The sequence below is a fragment of the Adiantum capillus-veneris genome, chromosome 4 (assembly GCF_014529385.1).
Source record: "Adiantum capillus-veneris isolate H3 chromosome 4, ASM1452938v2, whole genome shotgun sequence".
Taxonomy (NCBI): Eukaryota; Viridiplantae; Streptophyta; class Polypodiopsida; order Polypodiales; family Pteridaceae; genus Adiantum; species Adiantum capillus-veneris.
Genome location: NC_140934.1, coordinates 80,474,688 through 80,492,300, shown reverse-complemented (window position 1 = coordinate 80,492,300; position 17,613 = coordinate 80,474,688).

Sequence of the window (17,613 nt, the reverse complement as noted above, 5' to 3'; positions counted from 1 at the left end):
GGTCGTGGGTACCACTGAAGCGAGTTCTCTTAACCGGTGCCATTTTACTCACTACTTTAAATGATAAACTTGGAGAAAAGAGCTAAAGTCCGAGAGCATCATAACAACCAAATGGCAGATGAGAATTATTAAAGAATCCTCCTTAGGCAAGAGATTAGATTTTTCCTTCGAGACCTAGCAATTTTATGGGTAATTCCTTACTTACCCTATGGGAAATGGCTCTAAGGTTAATTACTTGGCTTAGATGATTAAGGAATTCAGAATTTTACTAATTTATTCACGAAAGAGATGAAGTAAGCAAGCTCATTCATTTTCCTAGAGCAATATGAAGATGCAGAGTTGCCGCAGGCATGTGTGACATAAAATTCTCTTCTTAATGGCCTAATGAAGGATTAATTTTCAGCCTTAATCACACTTTAATGTGGGAGAAGATTGAGTCTAATTTAATTACAACACTTTTGAGTGGTAAAAGAATGAATTTCATCAAATCTACACTATTACTGGCTGATAATTTATTAACTATGCTGCCTAGAGAAAGAATCTTTCCTAATCATGCATTAATCCTTGGTTAAGGATGATGAATGGCTGCATATTTTAGCTAATTGAATGATGATTATGAAATGGAGTATAGCTATGGAGATTTAGAGAGCATCTATAGGGAATTATAGCCAGGATTAAGCATAGTAGCTAAGGAATTTGGAGAATTAATATCATAAAATCTAATATCTAACTAACCCAAATGATTTTCTCATATTAAATTGATCACTTAATATGGGAGAATAAACAGGAACAAGTTTTAAGATATAGGTGTGTGCTTATAGATCTATCTCAACACGGGGCCAATAGTAAAGGGGCCCAAAAGGGAGATGGTCTATCAAAGAGCAAGAGCAAGGCTGACCTTAGGGTTAGCTTCATTGAAGACCTCCAATAAATGTATGTAAAAAGTCCTTTGACCTTAAGTAAGCTAGGGCTAAGCTTGAGGTGGGAACCCGGCCCAAGCTCGAGGTGCTTGTCCTGCTTGAGGTGCTTGTCGTGCTTGAGGTGTTTGTCATGCTTGAGGTTCTTGATTAAGATGCTTGAGGTGCTTGACTGGCTCCATGCTTGAGGTGCTTGACTTGCTGCATGATTAAGGTACTTGAGGTGCCTTGAGAAGCTTGCCTGAGATGCTTGTGGGAACACCCCCTAGTTCAAGTGCTTTGTCATGCTTGATGAGTAAGGTGCTTGATCACCTAAAGTCAAAATCATTCCTACAAGAGGGGGGGCGAGCCCTTTTCCTAGGAGCTAGAGAGAGAACACCCACTCACACACACAAGGGAAGCCCCAACTTGAAGAGGCAGCAAGGACACATGTCAGGCCCCTACCCATGTTACCTTCATGTGTTTCTTGAAGCCTATTGGCTAAGCTTCAAAGGGGTCCAATGATAAATTACTTGAATTATCTAATTGATATTTCATTTATCAAGTCCTCTCTCTCAAAGGGGAACGGGGGACACTTGTCCCAAGGCTACCCATGTTGCTTGTAATGGCTCCTGCTTGTGATTGGCTAGGCCTGGAGGGGTCCAATGAGCTTCAAGCATGAGCTACAAGGGGGGGTCGACCCAAGCTAGCTAGGGCCTTGCTGGAGGGGTATACTCACCCAGACACACTCACAATCACTCTCATTGTGTGCTATGCAAAGTGCAAGAGCTCCCTCTCCAAGCAAGTAGAGGTTGAGAGCTTACACCAACACTCTTGGCTATGGAGTGCAAATCCAACCAAGAGCCATGCTTCAATGCTTAAGCTTGCCATCTCCTTCTTCTTCATTACTATGCTATTATGTATGCTAGCAACAAGAGTATGATAAGTGAGGAACTAATTCTTTCTCCTACGAAATGTTTCTTCTTCCTCTTCCCTACCCTCATTCCCTGCTAGCTCTCTCCACCTTCGAAGGTGTTTGAGGTCTTGGGACTGAGGCTTGGGATAGTTAAAGCTTTCTTCAAGTTTATGTTATGTTTGTGGTGCATGAAGCCTTCCATCTTCATGGCATCACCTAGGTCACAAGGAACACAAAGACTGTATTGTAACAAGTCTCTCTTTATGGGAGAAATCATAATACAAATGCCTATTGGAGGGGAGACCGGCTCCACATAAATCCGGTCCTCAATTGTTGTCATGTTCTCTAAACTCTCTCTCTTGCAAAAGTATTGTCTATGCCAAGTTAACTAATTGCTATGATTATGTTGCTATCTTCAATTATGTCTACCCGCTATGCTCACAAAATCATTTCTTGAAAGTACTCTCATTAAATTCCGCTATTCTCAAATTGAATAGGCAAATTCCATTACTATTAAGAAGAGCAGTAATTAAACCATGATTACCGTGATTAGGGGCTGAGAATCCTCTGATTTTTCTGATCCAATGAATCCTCAAGATGAGAATTTCGGCAACACCTCCCTCCTTGCTTCTCCTTCAAAAACTGTGTGTGTACCGGCAACACCTCCCCAAGGTGTGTGTAGGTGTGTGTGTACTGGGTGTGTGTGTGAGCATGTGTGGGTGTGTGTGTGTGTGTGCATGCCTTTAAATAGGCCTCCTCAAGCTGAAAATTGATTTGTGCTGCTATAAGCATCTGAGTGAGCACTCAATCCTTGCATGGCAAGTCTAGTTGCCTACCCACCAAGTGTCCAGTTGGTTTAGTTAACTGGTTCTCACACTTAGTTGCAAGCTTGGAAACTTCCCAAAGACTCCCACAAGGCAAGAGGGTGCCCCCTAGCTGCTAAAGCTGGTCTGGAGTGGCCTGGAACCTGTTCCCACACAGCCCCGGGCCCCCCGTGCCTCCCCTGAAAATTTTATGAAAAATTGGTTTTAGGCTAAAACGGGCCATACGAGTTGGATTTTGATGCCGTAAATTGCTATACTGAGCCCTAACTAAGGCGTACTGGACCGAGTACCTGCCATATTTAGTAGCCCCCCGGGGTTTGAAAATGCAATTTTTTTCAAATTCGGGGTACGGGTGCAGATTTTTGAGACGGTCAAAACTAGACGGGTCAGGTGACCAAAAACTTGCTATATTTGGAATTTTTTTACAAAAATTATTTTAATTCACATTTCGAAGCTTTAAAACATTCTAAACATCATGGCACTGACAGAATTTGGAAAACTGGTAAAAATAGTAACTTTTTCCATTATGTTCATTTCATGGTACAATGGTGCTCTTTTGATCGGGGTCAGAGACCTTACAATAAGGTACCTAGGTCATTTTGTAAAGAAGAATTTTATCATAATTAAAAGTTAGCGCTGCCGTCTACTGTGTGTGAGAGAGAAAGAGAGTGAGCGTGAGCTTCATCCTCTCGCTATGCCTGGCTCGCTCAACACATTGGAGATCCGACTGCACCATTGTTGTAGGCTCGAGGAGAGCTACGCGACAACGCCAAGCATTCTACGCGAGACGAAGGGCACACACCGACACATCTACGATCTATTTGTGGCCGTAAGTGTATCAAACGATGTCTGTTTGCTGCGTTCTAGTAGTCTATAGAATCGTGGCGACATGAGCTACGCATAGGTACTCATAAATTTCAGTTTCGGGCACTTTCAAAATTCAGCTCTGTCATCCTACGCATTTTCCGCAAACGGGTTTAGAGTGAGGGTTTTGAGTGTAGAAGCGTAGGGACAGGTGTATCCTAGTGAGGGGATGGTGTTCCTTAAGTTTCGTATGAATCTGGCATGGTTAGGTGAGTTACCTTCCGTATGTGTGTATGTGGATAGGTGGTGTAGTTGAGAGCGGTGAGGTTCTTGATTGTGGTTTAGTTGGACTTCTAGAGTGTTGTATGTGTAGGATGTTCTCAGCCTGACAAGCTTAAGAGATTTCCTCCGTGTGCCTATCGTGTCATCTATTGTCCTCGATTGACATTATGTTGATGTAGGTAGTGTTTGCATGCACTTCATGGGTGTGTGAGTCTCTCTCCCGTCCAACATTTGCGCCGCTGCCGGGGACACAAGGACCTAAGTAGGTTTCCTACTAACACTCGTTTGATGGTTGGTTGATTTAGTTTCGGCTAAAGAAAGCGATTTTCTTAAGTGGATCCGGAAGAGGATATTCCGCGATCAAGTGGATAGCCAGGAAGCGTGTGTCTTGCCAAGGGTCTGCGACTAGATAGTTTTAGTTAGTATCTGTGGATTAGAGTAGTTGTTGGTGGTCGAGTGATTTGTGAGGTGATAAAAGCGTTTACTAGCCCGTGTGTGGCAGTGAAGCGTTTTTCTACTTATAGATGCAAAACCCCATATGATTTGTAGGAGTAGCTTTAGGTAAGTGATCCGATTCTGATCTAGAGCTATTCAACATTGAATTATTTGCTAAAGTGCTTGATTGCATTTGAAATCACGGAAAAGTGTGCTTTTGAGGGTAAAAATGCATTAAACAAGCTTTTGTGGATATTTTTGTATGACTGACTGATGTTGTGCATATAAAAGAGCATTTGCAAGGGTTTTGTGAAGAAAACCTGCAATTCTGTAAACATAGGCATCCTACGCGTAGGATGTCTCAAGGGGGTTCTGGAGACCAAATTTGAAAATTCTGACTGCACCAGTGGGTTCAGAGGGTAGGGTTTACCCTAGTAACATATTGACTTGGGTGTTTTTCCCTAATTTTGTTGACCAAAAGCCAAAAGGCGGAGTCAGAAAACGTAAAATTTCAGAAAAGACTTAAATTGAGTGATTTTTGTATGTTTTTGCAATTGTGAAGCATACTTGCACTTGCTGAGAGCATAAGGAAGCATCAGGGACACTTCAGTCTCAAAAAATCAGCAATAGACATCCTACGCGTAGGAGATCTACAGGGTGATCTAGGCATTTTTTTGAAAATCTGAGGTTACCAGTGTGTTTAGAAGGTAGGTTTTACCCTATTTTCACTTGGAAAGTGGAAATTTGACCAGATTTTGACAGATCAAAGCCAAAAGACGAGAATTGCCAGACATCCTACCCAAATTATGTCCAAGGCCTAATTTTGAGACCAAACCATAGGATGACTTCATGTGGATGTTATACATGATGTTTTGAGTGCATGTGGGAGTTTTCAGCTCATTTGGGTTAGAAAATTGGGTTTAAAGCGGACTTTAGCACTTTTGACTGAAAAAGGAAAGAATAACTAAAAATTGGGACTTTTGAAATCCAAACCAAAATCTAAGCATACCACTGGGTTACTGACATCAAGGGGAAGCTGTGGGACAAGTCTGGGGTCAAACAGGCCAAAAAGAAATCCTACACGTAGGATGTCTTCTTTGTGATTTTGGACTCTAAACCAAATTCTGAGCATACCATAGTGATCATCACCTTAAGGAGAGTCTGTGATTCAAATTTGGGGCAATTCTGAGCAGTTAGACATACTACGCGTAGGATGTCTAGGGCATGATTTAGAGGCAAAATTCAAACTGTGGACATAGCAGGGTGTTGTATAGCCTTAGGCAAGCCTCCTAGTCAAATTTGGTCCAATTTGGAGTTGATTTGACTTAGGAATTAATCAGAACAGACATCAGATTTTTGGAACAGATTCTTGATCATTTTGACCAACCTATAGGTGTTAGAATCCAAAAGTAAAAATAGCTGTGAGTTTAGCACATCAAGGGGAAGCTACAGTGCAAGTTTGAGCTGAAACAGAGCAAAAAGACATCCTACGCGTAGGATGTCTCCAACTTGATTTAGGACTCCAAACCAACTTATGAGCACACCACTGTGATCAACACATCAAGGAGAAGCTGGGGTGAAAATTTCAAGTCATTCTGAGCAAAAAGACATCCTACGTGTAGGATGTCGCAAGGCCATTTCTAGGTCCAAATGAAATTCTGAGCATACTATTGTGTTGCTGGACTTAAGGGGAGTCTCTGGACCAAATTTTATTAAATTTTGAGCATATAGAAATCCTACGCGTAGGATGTCTCTAGGCCAGTTTTAGGGCCCAGCTGTAATTTTGACCATACAGAAGTGTTCACAGTGTCACAGAGATCCCAAATCTGTTTTCAAAATTGAATTTGGACTCATTTTGACCATTCTAAACTGCATTTCACTGTTTTGGCCATAACTTCCACAAACGATATCGGATCGGAAAAGTTTTTATATCAAGTATAAGCAAGAGACAGTGTGGGAAACGAATCTAGAGAATTGTTTGTGGGCGTACATACATCCTATAAAGTGGCTACAAATTTCACTCCATTCGAGCTAGTCTACGGTAAGGAGGCTGTATTTCCAATGCATGCACAGTTAGGTGCTGTAAAAGGTATATGGCATGTCAATGCCACTCAACACAAGGTTCTACATGATCGGATAGCCAGTCTGTAGGCTTTGCAAATGGACTGGGAAGCAACAACGGACTACTATGTGAACCAAAGAGAGAAGCCGATTGCCAAGTTCAATTAGACTTGCTAGACAAAAAGATAGAAGAGGGAGACCTGGTCATGAAGTATGAGAGTTACCTGGATTTCACGTTCAAGAATAAGTTCAAACAGAAGTGGAGAGGTTCGTATAAGGTGAAAAAGGCCTTTCTGAATGGCACCTATCAATTGGTAAGGGAAAATGGTAAGCTTCTTAGGAATAGGGTGAACGTTCTACAGCTCAAGTTGTATTTTGAGAGAAATCTAGTGCCTGAGGTGCATCAGATTGTAGCTGTGAGGGGGGTGGAAAACCTACCTAAAGTATGCAGTGTGCGAAGGGAGATGAAGTTTTTTGTACATAAAGTGTACATAGGGTTGTGGTTTTGCAAGTTCTTTCAGTTGTCACTTTGATGTGCCAGTTTTAGAGTTCTGTAAATATGATTTTGGTCAAACATAAATGTTTGACGAGGGGGATGGGCAATGATGGTGCAACCAAAGTGGTCCAAGCTAGAAAGTGGTATATGCCAGGCAAAGGCTGCACGAAGGTGCAACGCAAAAGGCTAGAGAAGGTATGGAGTCCTTGGGCAAAGTGGTGCCAACCAAAATGTATGCTTAATGAAGTTTTTTAGGCCAAAAAGGCTTCAAAAAGTGTTCAGGTGGGATAGCAAGTAAAGCTGCCAAAAGTGCCAAGTCACTCCTCTAAAATGTAGTGTTCGATGGGCTCTAGAAGTTGGTCTAGATGGCTCATCAAACGAAGCCCTAGTGCTCAAGATATTGCAATTTGAAGTTAGAAGGGTAAGTAGATGTGGGATGGACAAGGCAGTTGGGGACAGGTGGCTAGAGTGGATGTCAGCGGCGGATAGATGTGCAAAGTTCAAATTATGGGGCATGCCTCTCTTCTCGGATTGCAAATAGGAGCTCCGGATAGCAAGTTATGGTCATTTGAAGTTTTGTCGAGGGCCGGGTCTGTGCCCCCTTAACCGCATTGGGAAAGGTACCACCTCAAGCAAACCCACAGGATAAGAAACCACTCACAACCCGAGTTGAGCGGAAAAAAAATATCAAGAGTTGAAAAAAGATCTAAAGGAGATATATACGACTGAAATGGAAACCAAGAAAGAGGATGGTAAGGATGTAATGAGTGTTCCATCCCATTAGAGGAAGTATACTCTCCAAGATCAAAAAATCATTGTCGAACAACCTGTTAGGGAACTGCGTAAACAGGGCAAGTCCTACGAAGGGCCTAAAAACGCTAAAAAGATAGACTTGGCTAAACCAGGAGAAGAGCCTAGACCTGCTTACATTGTAAACGACCTAACAGAGAAAGAAGAAGAGCTTTTGCTAAGCTTGCTAAAAGAATACCGAGATATCTTTGCTTGGTCTTACAAGGATCTCAAGGGTGTTGATCGAGATATCTATCAACACGCCATACCCATGAGAGATGATGCAAAACCAAGTAGACAAAGGCCATACACGTATAACAAAACATTTTCCAGGAAGATAAAAGAAGAGATTGAAAAACTAAAGGAAGCCGAATTCATTTACAAAATTGAACACACAGATTGGGTGTCTCCAATTGTGGTAGTACCCAAGAAGAATGAAAAATTACGAGTGTGTGTTAATCTCAAAAAGGTGAATGCGGCTACCATTAGAGACAACTTTCCTCTTCCAATCACTGAGCATGTTTTAGAATGAGTTGCAGGAAAAGAAGCTTACAGCTTCTTAGATGTCTTTTCGGGATACAATCAACTTTTGGTTGACCCAAAAGATCAGCATAGAACTGCTTTTGCAATAGAATGGGGTATTTTTGCCTATTGGGTTATGCCGTTTGGGTTAACTAATGCTCCAACCACATTTCAAAGGTTAATGAGCCATGCTTTTAAAGAATATCTTAGGAAATTCTTAGAAGTATATATGGATGATCTATGCATACGGGTGAAAGCATGAATAGGTGGAAAGCTATACATGTGATATAATTAAATAGCATAGCATGACATTGGGGGTGTGGTCACTGGTGCCATATTTTAGACGTCGAAATTTATATTCTAGAAAATGTTATACTGAAAAATTCAGCCTTCACACACCCACTTTATTTCATGAGTAGTTGGCAGTTTCAAACACCGTGCCCTCCACCCCCCCCCCCCCCCCCCCCCCCCCCCCGACCCCCCACCTCTCTCTCTCTCTCTCGCGCGTGCTCAAGGTCTACTGTGCTTAGAGCTTCTACTGTGCAATCTTAGCTGCTTCAAGAACGATTGCAGTAACCTCCCTCTTCTCTTTGAGGTATGTCTCTCCCATTGAACATGTACAGTCTCTACTGCTTGAGCACGCGCCCCCCACCTGGGATCATTTAGCTACATTAAGATGCATTTGGAGTTGCATGAGTGACACACCTTGCTCATTTGCAACAAGAGGCGAGCAAAACCTAATGCTGCTGTGCTGCTGGCTGTATAAGAGGACATAGACTCCCGAGGTAATTTTCTAGTCCACAAGCTGCATGCAATCTTGGGGCAAATTCCATAGCACATCACCTTGAATGCCCTGCTTACAAGAGCAAGCCCATGAAGTTCTTGTTTCTTTTTAGCAGAGATGATAAGCGAGGACACACTACGTTGTCGTGCTGTGACACGTACATAGTGGGAACACATGCTACAAGAGTTATCTTGTAAATTTTTAGATACATAGTTATATTTTCTATAATGTACATATGCATATTTAAGTATAATAATATGCTTTCTATCTCATCCTATTATCTATCTCAAGGGTAACCTATTCTTACTTTACCATCAGAAAATACTATGGAAAAAGCGTCAATAGCTCCGCCTCTTTAACTTGGGGCAAAAAACATTGATTCTTTATTTCTACTATCTCATTATCATCTCACACCATAGCTAGATCCTATATCTAAGGTAAACTCCAATATATATATATTCTATATATGTATTTTTCTTATATTTCTTTTTAAATAGCTACTAGGAGGGAATCAAATCCTACTGGGACACTAGGTGGCATGATTTCAAAGATACACTTATTTTAATGTATTATTGCAAGCATGATTGCAAAACTTTGTCAAGGAGCAATGTCATGCTTTCATATGGCATGAGGTGTCCTTTGGAATCAAATGAAAGTTTAGGCTAAGGGGACCACAGGAAGACTTTTGCTGCCAGAAATGCACTCTATTTTGATGAATTTTTTACACAAGGTTCCAATCCGAATTGGAAAATGCATATAAAAAGGGAGTCGTAGATAATCAGCTGAAGTTTTTGCCCATATTTTTACTTTTTTATTTGGAGCCACAGTTGAGGAGATATGATCAAAATACTGGACCCTAGTCTGCCCACATGATGCAGGGACAGCTCATTTCCAACTTTTCCAGTTTCTCTTCACACTGGCTCTTCTCTTCTTGTGTAAACCCATAGGGGTTCCCTTCATCTATAAAAGGGTACCTCGTCTTCCTTGAAAACCACTCAAGCATTCAAGCCATTGATGAGAGGAATTCATGAGAGAGTGAGTAGTAATGCCAAATTGTACTTGGCCATTAACATAAGCCTAAGCCTATACTTTCTCCTAGAAGAAGACTAGCCATTCTTGCAACAAGCTAACCTTGGAAGATCAACTCTAATCAAATAAGTAATTGCACTTGGTGTATCAATCAAAGTGGAATTCTCCACTATTCTTCTCTCTCCATCAATAATGGTGCCGAAGGGTTTGTCAAATAAGATGTGTTCTACATTGATGTTTTCTTGATTTCGTGTTGTCTTTTTTCTCATCTCTAATCCAACATGTATATATATCTAATCTCGTCTTCTTAACCAAACCTATCTCTCTCACTCTGCGTAATTGTTGGACGGGGAGAGACTCACACACCCATGAAGTGCATGCAAACACTACCTAGATCAACATAATGTCAATCGAGGACACAGATGACACGATAGGCACACGGAGGAAATCTCTTATGCTTGTCAGGCTGAGACCATCCTACACAAACAACACTCAGGAAGGCCAACTAAACCACAATCAAGAACCTCACTTCTCTCAACTACACCACCTAGCCACATACACACATACGGAAGGTAACTCACCTAACCATGCCAGATTCATACGAAACTTAAGGAACACCATCCCCTCACTAGGATACACCTGTCCCTACGCTTCTACACTCAAAACCCTCACTCTAAACCCGTCTGCGGAAAACGCGTAGGATGACAGAGCTGAATTTTGAAAGTGCCTGAAACTAAAATTTATGAGTACCTATGCGTAGCTCATGTCGCCACGATTCTATAGACTACTAGCACGCAGATAACAGACATCGTTTGATACACTTACGGCCACAAATAACTCGTAGATGCGTCGGCGTGTGCGCTTCGTCTCGCGTGGAATGCTTGGCGTTGTCGCGTAGCTCTCCTTGAGCCTACAACAGTGGTGCAGTCGGATCTCCAATGTGTTGAGCGAGCCGGGCGTAGCGAGAGGATGAAGCTCACGCTCACTCTCTTTCTCTCTCACACACAGTAGACGGCAGCACTAAGTTTTAATTATGATAAAAGTCTTCTTTACAAAATGACCTAGGTACCTTATATACTAAGGATACTTTAGGTTTAACCAAAAATGGGGTTGAAAGGGTCAAATGGATTTGTATTTACAATCTGGAAGTGCCATTGCACCCCGGCTTCTAAAACTAGAATAACTACTCATTACAAATGACGTTTATAGCCATAGTCTGCAGCATTTCATAACTCGCAAAAGGTAAGACTTTGGTACGGAACTTGAGTTATGTTGTGTTGTTGACCCAGCGGTCACCATTCCTCCCTTCCGCGTTCAGTCGTCCCCGACATGACCTGATTGTTGATGGCGATGTGGTCTTTACTGTCGTTTTGTTGTTGGAAAGAAAGTATAGACTTTAGCCTTGGCAGTAGCTTGTCTTGTTTGTCCAATCTGATGTACATAGTCTTCACATGAGTCAGGAAAATCATAATTGATGACGAACTTTATGTCTTTCACATCCACACTCCGAGCTACAGCATCTGTTTCTGTCATTATAGGTATACTGCCAGATCTAGATTCAAAAAGAACCCAATGTCGTTTAACTTGACTCTTATCATCATGGATAGAGAAAGATCCATCCATCATTTGCTCCAACAAATCTGTGAATTCGGAGTATTTTTGATTCTCAGAAACAACTTCTACAATCTGTAGAATTGAGTGATTGGCTTTTTGATCTTGTGAGCCAATGACAACTTTGTAAGGATTTTGTAGAAATTGTATGGCTAAACCCATAACTTCTTTAGGCCAAGTTGCACTCCAATGCAAAGTCTGTCTGTCAGGCCGAATCCAGGACTTAATTATTCGAATTTGGGGTTCAAAACCCCGCCGAGCATTCGATGCGCATTATCAAGGACAAGCTTTTGAGATCCTTTGATTACCCTGATGTGTATGCTCTTTGTCATTGAGGACTTCTTTGTTCTTATGCAATCATGTTGTTAGTGTTGTCTGCAGCTTTGTCATTGTAGGCCATTCTTCGACTCGCCATTGAGGAGAAGTATGCTATGATCTGAAATTGGTGCTCCAATTCATTTGTCAATTGATTTGAGTAGCATTTCCTTATTGTTGATGTAGAAGGAAAATGTACAAGAGGATGGTGATAGGTGTCTTTAGACTAGGGTCTAAAACCTGGATGACCAAAGGGAAAAAAACCGGTGGGAAAAAAATGCCTTTGGTATACGCTCTTATTGGAGTTGAGCAGTTGAACGTGAAGTACATGTTCATGAAAGGTGAGTGCTTGGGTGAAACACGGAAAGAGTGCCTGATGCAAGTGCCAATTATGGGACACTCTATATGCATATGAGAAATTTGTCGATAAAAGCATGCAATGTGAAAAAAGGAGATGATGGGTGTTTCGAGGAATAAATGTAGCACATGTGACATCAAAAGATGTCTCAATAGCTTCCACCATTCCAAGAAGGGTTTTCGATGTAGAAGTTTCTCCACTCGTATCTCACTGTGCTCAGTACGTGAGTGTCTTTTGGACCTTCTCCTTCACTTCACCAGACTTAAGTACTTAGACTTCGACTCTTTTGCTCACCTATACCAGCATGAGCGACACAACGTAAATATGCTCAACTCTTCCAGGTTGAATAGTACCTAGAACAGCTAAGACGCTTCGGCCACATAGAATATTACTTGAAGCTCTGGGACTAACACCTCACTCAGTTTGTGGCTTAGTTGCTCGACTCTGACTTGTATGACTTGTCGGTTGCATGTTGACACTGCTTTGTGACAAGCTCTTCGGCTGTTGTAGTGGCTGCTGAGACATACTTCGTGAAGTTTCATCGTTTTCCTATACCTTCTTCTCTTTGTAGTGCTCAGGCCTCTCGTCAGGCTTTTCTTCATGTGGATTATGGATTTTTTTATTTTTTCCCTAATAATAAACAAAGAAAGTCTTAAAACAACTCAACAAAAGAAAAATCATTCAAATAGAAATCTAAATGCTATGACACTATATACATGTCCCTAGGGGCTCATATATGGATTTTGTCCCCATACTCCTCTGTAACACTACTATGAGGGCATATACTCTAAATTTTGTCAAAAACTTATCACAATAAAACGCAAAAATTCAATGCATCTCACAAAACATTGCCCTCTAATAGTCATAATGTTAGGTCCACAGTCAGAATGCCTCCCCCCTTCCTATTTGGAGTCATCCTTTACCACAGGGTATCGCAAAGGGTATGTGTTGTGCTTGGGCAATTAAAAGTTGTGCCTATGTAGGCCTTGTAATGTAGCCCTATTATGCATACACAGTCAATGCATGGAAAAGATTTATGTTGTGCAAGATGTGGATATAAGCAATTTGCTTATTGGCATTTGTTGGCGAGGCTTCCTATTCTAAGCAATGTAATGGTCTTTGAAGCTCCTGTATCGTTGCTTGATTGAAGCGACTTGCTCTCTTCTAACTGTACTGTAATCGTAGGATTCAACCTTTTGAAGAGTTGTAAGAATTCAAGCGGCGATGCACTGCCAGCAGTTTTGTTGTTCTTCTTTGGGACCCATTTCTTTGCGATTATTGGCTGTTTTGTTGCTGGCTCTCGTTTGGGAACCCATACTTGCCTGTGCTTCGTTTGTGTTTGAAGAGACTTCTTTGGGATCCACCTTTTTGTTGTGTGAGTCGACAGTGGTCTTTGCTTCAGCCCTTGTACGCTTGGTTGGTGACGGGATTTAGGCTTTGAAAGTTGATACTGTGGTTGTTTTGGAATCCAAATGAATTCTTGACTTTTTTGTGCTTGAATCAACTTCTTTGGAGCCCAAACCTGAGTTGTGAAAGCTTGCGACTTTGTGATATTCTTACCCGTTCGTGCACGCTTTCCTTGTTTTTGTTTTTTTGTTGGATCTTGTGATTTGTCATTAAAGATCTTTGTCTTCTTGATCCATATCTATTTTTGGCCAATCTGGCTTTTTGGTATCCAGATTTGTCGAGCTTTTTGGCTTTGACTTGTTGTCTTGTTCTTTTGACCTGTCATGGTTGTTGCTGAAGGGGTTGGTGATAGTGATGGCCTGAGTTGATGATAGGGGATGTCGTAAGATTCATCACTATTGCTACTATCCTCAGCAAGGTTGACTTCTTGTACTTTCCCTTGATTTTTTGGCTGGTAGTGGAAAGTTACTGTCTGTTTGCTCATGGGTGGTAGTTTCTTGGAGGAATTTTCTAGCCCATTGATTAGAGAACTGTTAGCTCGTTGCTCTGGTCGTATTCCTCCTAGCTGAGTCTTTGCATCCTTATTAGGAGCCCTGTATGAGGTTTCTTGTGGTGGCTATGTCTTCACCGAGAAAAGTTAGTGTCTGTTTGCTCGTGGGTGGTAGTTTCTTGGAGGACTTTTCTAGCCCATTGATTAGAGCACTGTTAGCTCGTTGCTCTGGTCGTATTCCTCCTAGCTGAGTCTTTGCATCCTTATTAGGAGCCCTGTATGAGGTTGCTTGAGGTGGTTGTGTCTTCACCGAGTACTTTGGAATCCACTTTTGATGCACTTTATTCGTGTAGTGATGACATTGATTCCTGGGTTGTTGATCTTCTTGAAGCTCGAAGTGTTCTACAGAGTCATAGAACTCGTCGTCTTCTTCATCTTTTGATTCTCCACATTTCTTTGTTTTTCTCCTTATTTCGAGAGCTTGTTGATGTATGGTTCTCTTTGTTTTCTTGGATTACACTCACTACAAAATAAGGAACGGCATCATATCCATTTTCATCACAAAACTTTGTTGTGGGAGCATCCTCCACGACGCACACGTCCAGAGTAGCCAAGATGTGTTCCCATCCAAAAGGCTCTAACTCTTCTTCAGGAAATGGTTCTGGGATATAGTCCTTATCCTCTATAACCCGCTCTAGGATACATTCCTCACGTTTCAAGCTACCACATTGTGTAGCTCCACACATCCACAGTTCTTTAGGCTTACCTAACCAAGCTGGAAGTTCTGATCCTGCTACTGTGGCGGAATCAAACTCCTCAACCGGTGTTCTCATCACATCCCTATAGCTATGGTCCCTCAAGTTTATCTTTGTTATGGTTTCCATATGTCTCAGGTATATATGGTCATAACCCCAATCTTGGACCATTTTCAATTGTCGCATGAATGGTCTTCCCAGAATGATTTCATAGTTGTTCTTCTTGCCAAAGTCGACAACAACAAAAGTGTGTTCATATTCAATGCCACAAGCAGTAACAAGTACTTTTTCTAACAATCCTAGGGGCTTTTCCTTGTGTCTGTCTGCAAGCTGCAGGGTCATTCATGTGGATCTCAAGGCAGGTTTTCCCCACTTTTTCCAAACCTCTTTGGTTGCAATGGCCACACCAGCTCCACTATCAAGGATTGCCATGGTTTTTACACCATTGAATTCCACAGGAAGGGTGGTGTTTCTATCTTCTCCCTCATAATACTCGCCTACCTTGTTTAATGGCACTGGCCTAGTGTTTAGTTGAGGCATTTCAAGCTCTTTGATGCTTTCCTCGATTCGAGTCATTGGAGTTTTTACACCAAATTTCTCTAGACATTTACCCACATTAGCCCACATGTTTGGTCTTATTCTGAGTAACTCGACTAACATTATTGTACAAGTGACTGGGGTAGATAGAATATCTACTAGCCCCTTTGAATCGATGGCCTTGTTGGGAGAAAGTTTCTATGATGGGACTGCAACCACATCTGAGTTGGTCTCGTACTCTCCCATGTAGGACGGTAGTGTTCTTAGCAAATGGGGTTGACTATTCATAGATTGTACAGATCCTTTGTCGCCCCAACACGATTGCACGTCTATATTCATTTGAGATCCAGTCTCAAATTCCTCTATTGGTGGTAGAAACACTCCTCGCTCATCACCAGTCTTGTCTACTCGTCTTCTTAGGTCATCGTCTTCGTTGGCCTCTCTGACTTGTTTCCGCAATTCATCAAGACCATCTATCTCTTTACAATCCTCAGGTATAGCTTGGTGAAATCCCTCGGAAGAGTTATCCGTGGTATTCAGTACTATCCTTGGTTCTAATGCTAGGTCTTTTAGGTTTTGTCTGAGCTCATGACTAGAATCTGGCTCTTTTAGTTCCTGGTTTTGTGGGATTACTTGTGTAGGCATGACACGGATCACGTCCTTAGGTTTTGCAACTGGTGGTTCTAGTAAAGCTTGGGCTGCTTGAATCATTTTCTTGCACATTTCAAACCTTTGCTTTTCTAGTTCCGCATAGGGATATGTCATCCACCTTTGTTCTTGGGTTTGGTTGTTTTTGAGCCTCACCTCATAGGCTTTCAAGAGGGCATCTAATGTCTCATTAACCTTCTCTGCTGTCAACAAAGATCCTCCTGAACTAGCACTTCTCGGTTTCTCATCCGTGGATGGTTCTTCTAGAGGTTTAACCATCTGTGTAAGAGAAGGTGCCTCCTTTTCCTCATGTTGTTTTATCTTCTCCTCGGCTTCAGTAAGCTTCTCAACTAGGGATTTTTGCTCTCGTTCCCTGCGTGCTTTCATCCTAGTCTTTCTAGCTTTCCAACTATTTCGTTTTCTCTTGGTCTTCTGACTAGGTACGTCTATCTTTGGTCCATCATCTGTCTTTGGACTCCTGTCACTTTCGGTGTTCTTTGTCTCCGGATTCTCATCAGCTTTCTTTTGAGCTTGTGCTCTCGTAACTACTTGAACTGGTACGACATTTTCATTTTCTGAGCTACTAGGTAGCTGAACAATCCCTGATACATTTGTCATGATTTTCCTGATTTGGTTTGGGTTTTTTGGGCAATCCGGGATCAAGTGAGTGATGCCACACTCAAGACAATAGGAATTTACTTCAGTGATCTCCGTATGAGGACATTGTTTGACCAAGTGGTTGTCACGACTTTTGTGAAAATCTGTCTCCGGTTGAGGAGATTCTTTTAGCATTTCCTCTTGGTTATAAGAAAGCTTTGACCTAGATAAGCCACTATTTGCAATGAATCGCAATGTTCTTTCATCCATTTCATACCTTCTTTCTTTCGACTGAAACCCAGGAGGTGGAGGTTGTACTGGACTCACCACTCCATGTGTTTCTCTCATATTTTGTTGCTCTGAAGGGTAGTACTCACTTCGGTTGCTATACCACATTGTAGCTGGTACTGGCGTTGTTTTATTTGATGCTTCCATCATTGGCATGTATCTCATGTCTACCTGCATTCTAGCACCTGGCAACGGAGGTTGTTGTCCTAAGACAAGCTGTGGCCTTAAAACTCCTACAGGTCCTGGCGCATTCCCCGTAATGTATCTAGGTGGAGTAGGTGCTTCTGGAACAGGTTGTACATACGTTTCCCTAGCATTTTCCATGCTATAATAGCACTCTTCCCCCATATGGTTCATCCATTTTCTCTCAATTTCACACCACTTCGGCTCTCCCGAATTAGACCTTACAAGAGGAATCAACCTCTTGACCAAGTCCTCGATAAGCTTTTCTTGATCAATAGGTGCCGTTGGCTTGGCAATGGACTCACTTATCTGTGAAACACTGTGCTGAGAGGATGTGTCATCTCCTTGACTCTCTAAGTCCTTTTCTTTGTATGTCTCACAGTTATCCACTAGATAAAGAGCTTCTTTGATCAACTCGTTTAGCGTCATCCTCCTTATCATATGCAGATCCTTCTGAAGGCCCTCATCTCTCATTCCCTGGATAAAGATCAACATCAGTCGTGCTTGCGTAGGTAATGTGATGACATTTGAGATTTATAGCTTCTTGGATGGATTTAGTGGGTATACCCAAATTGCAATGGCATTT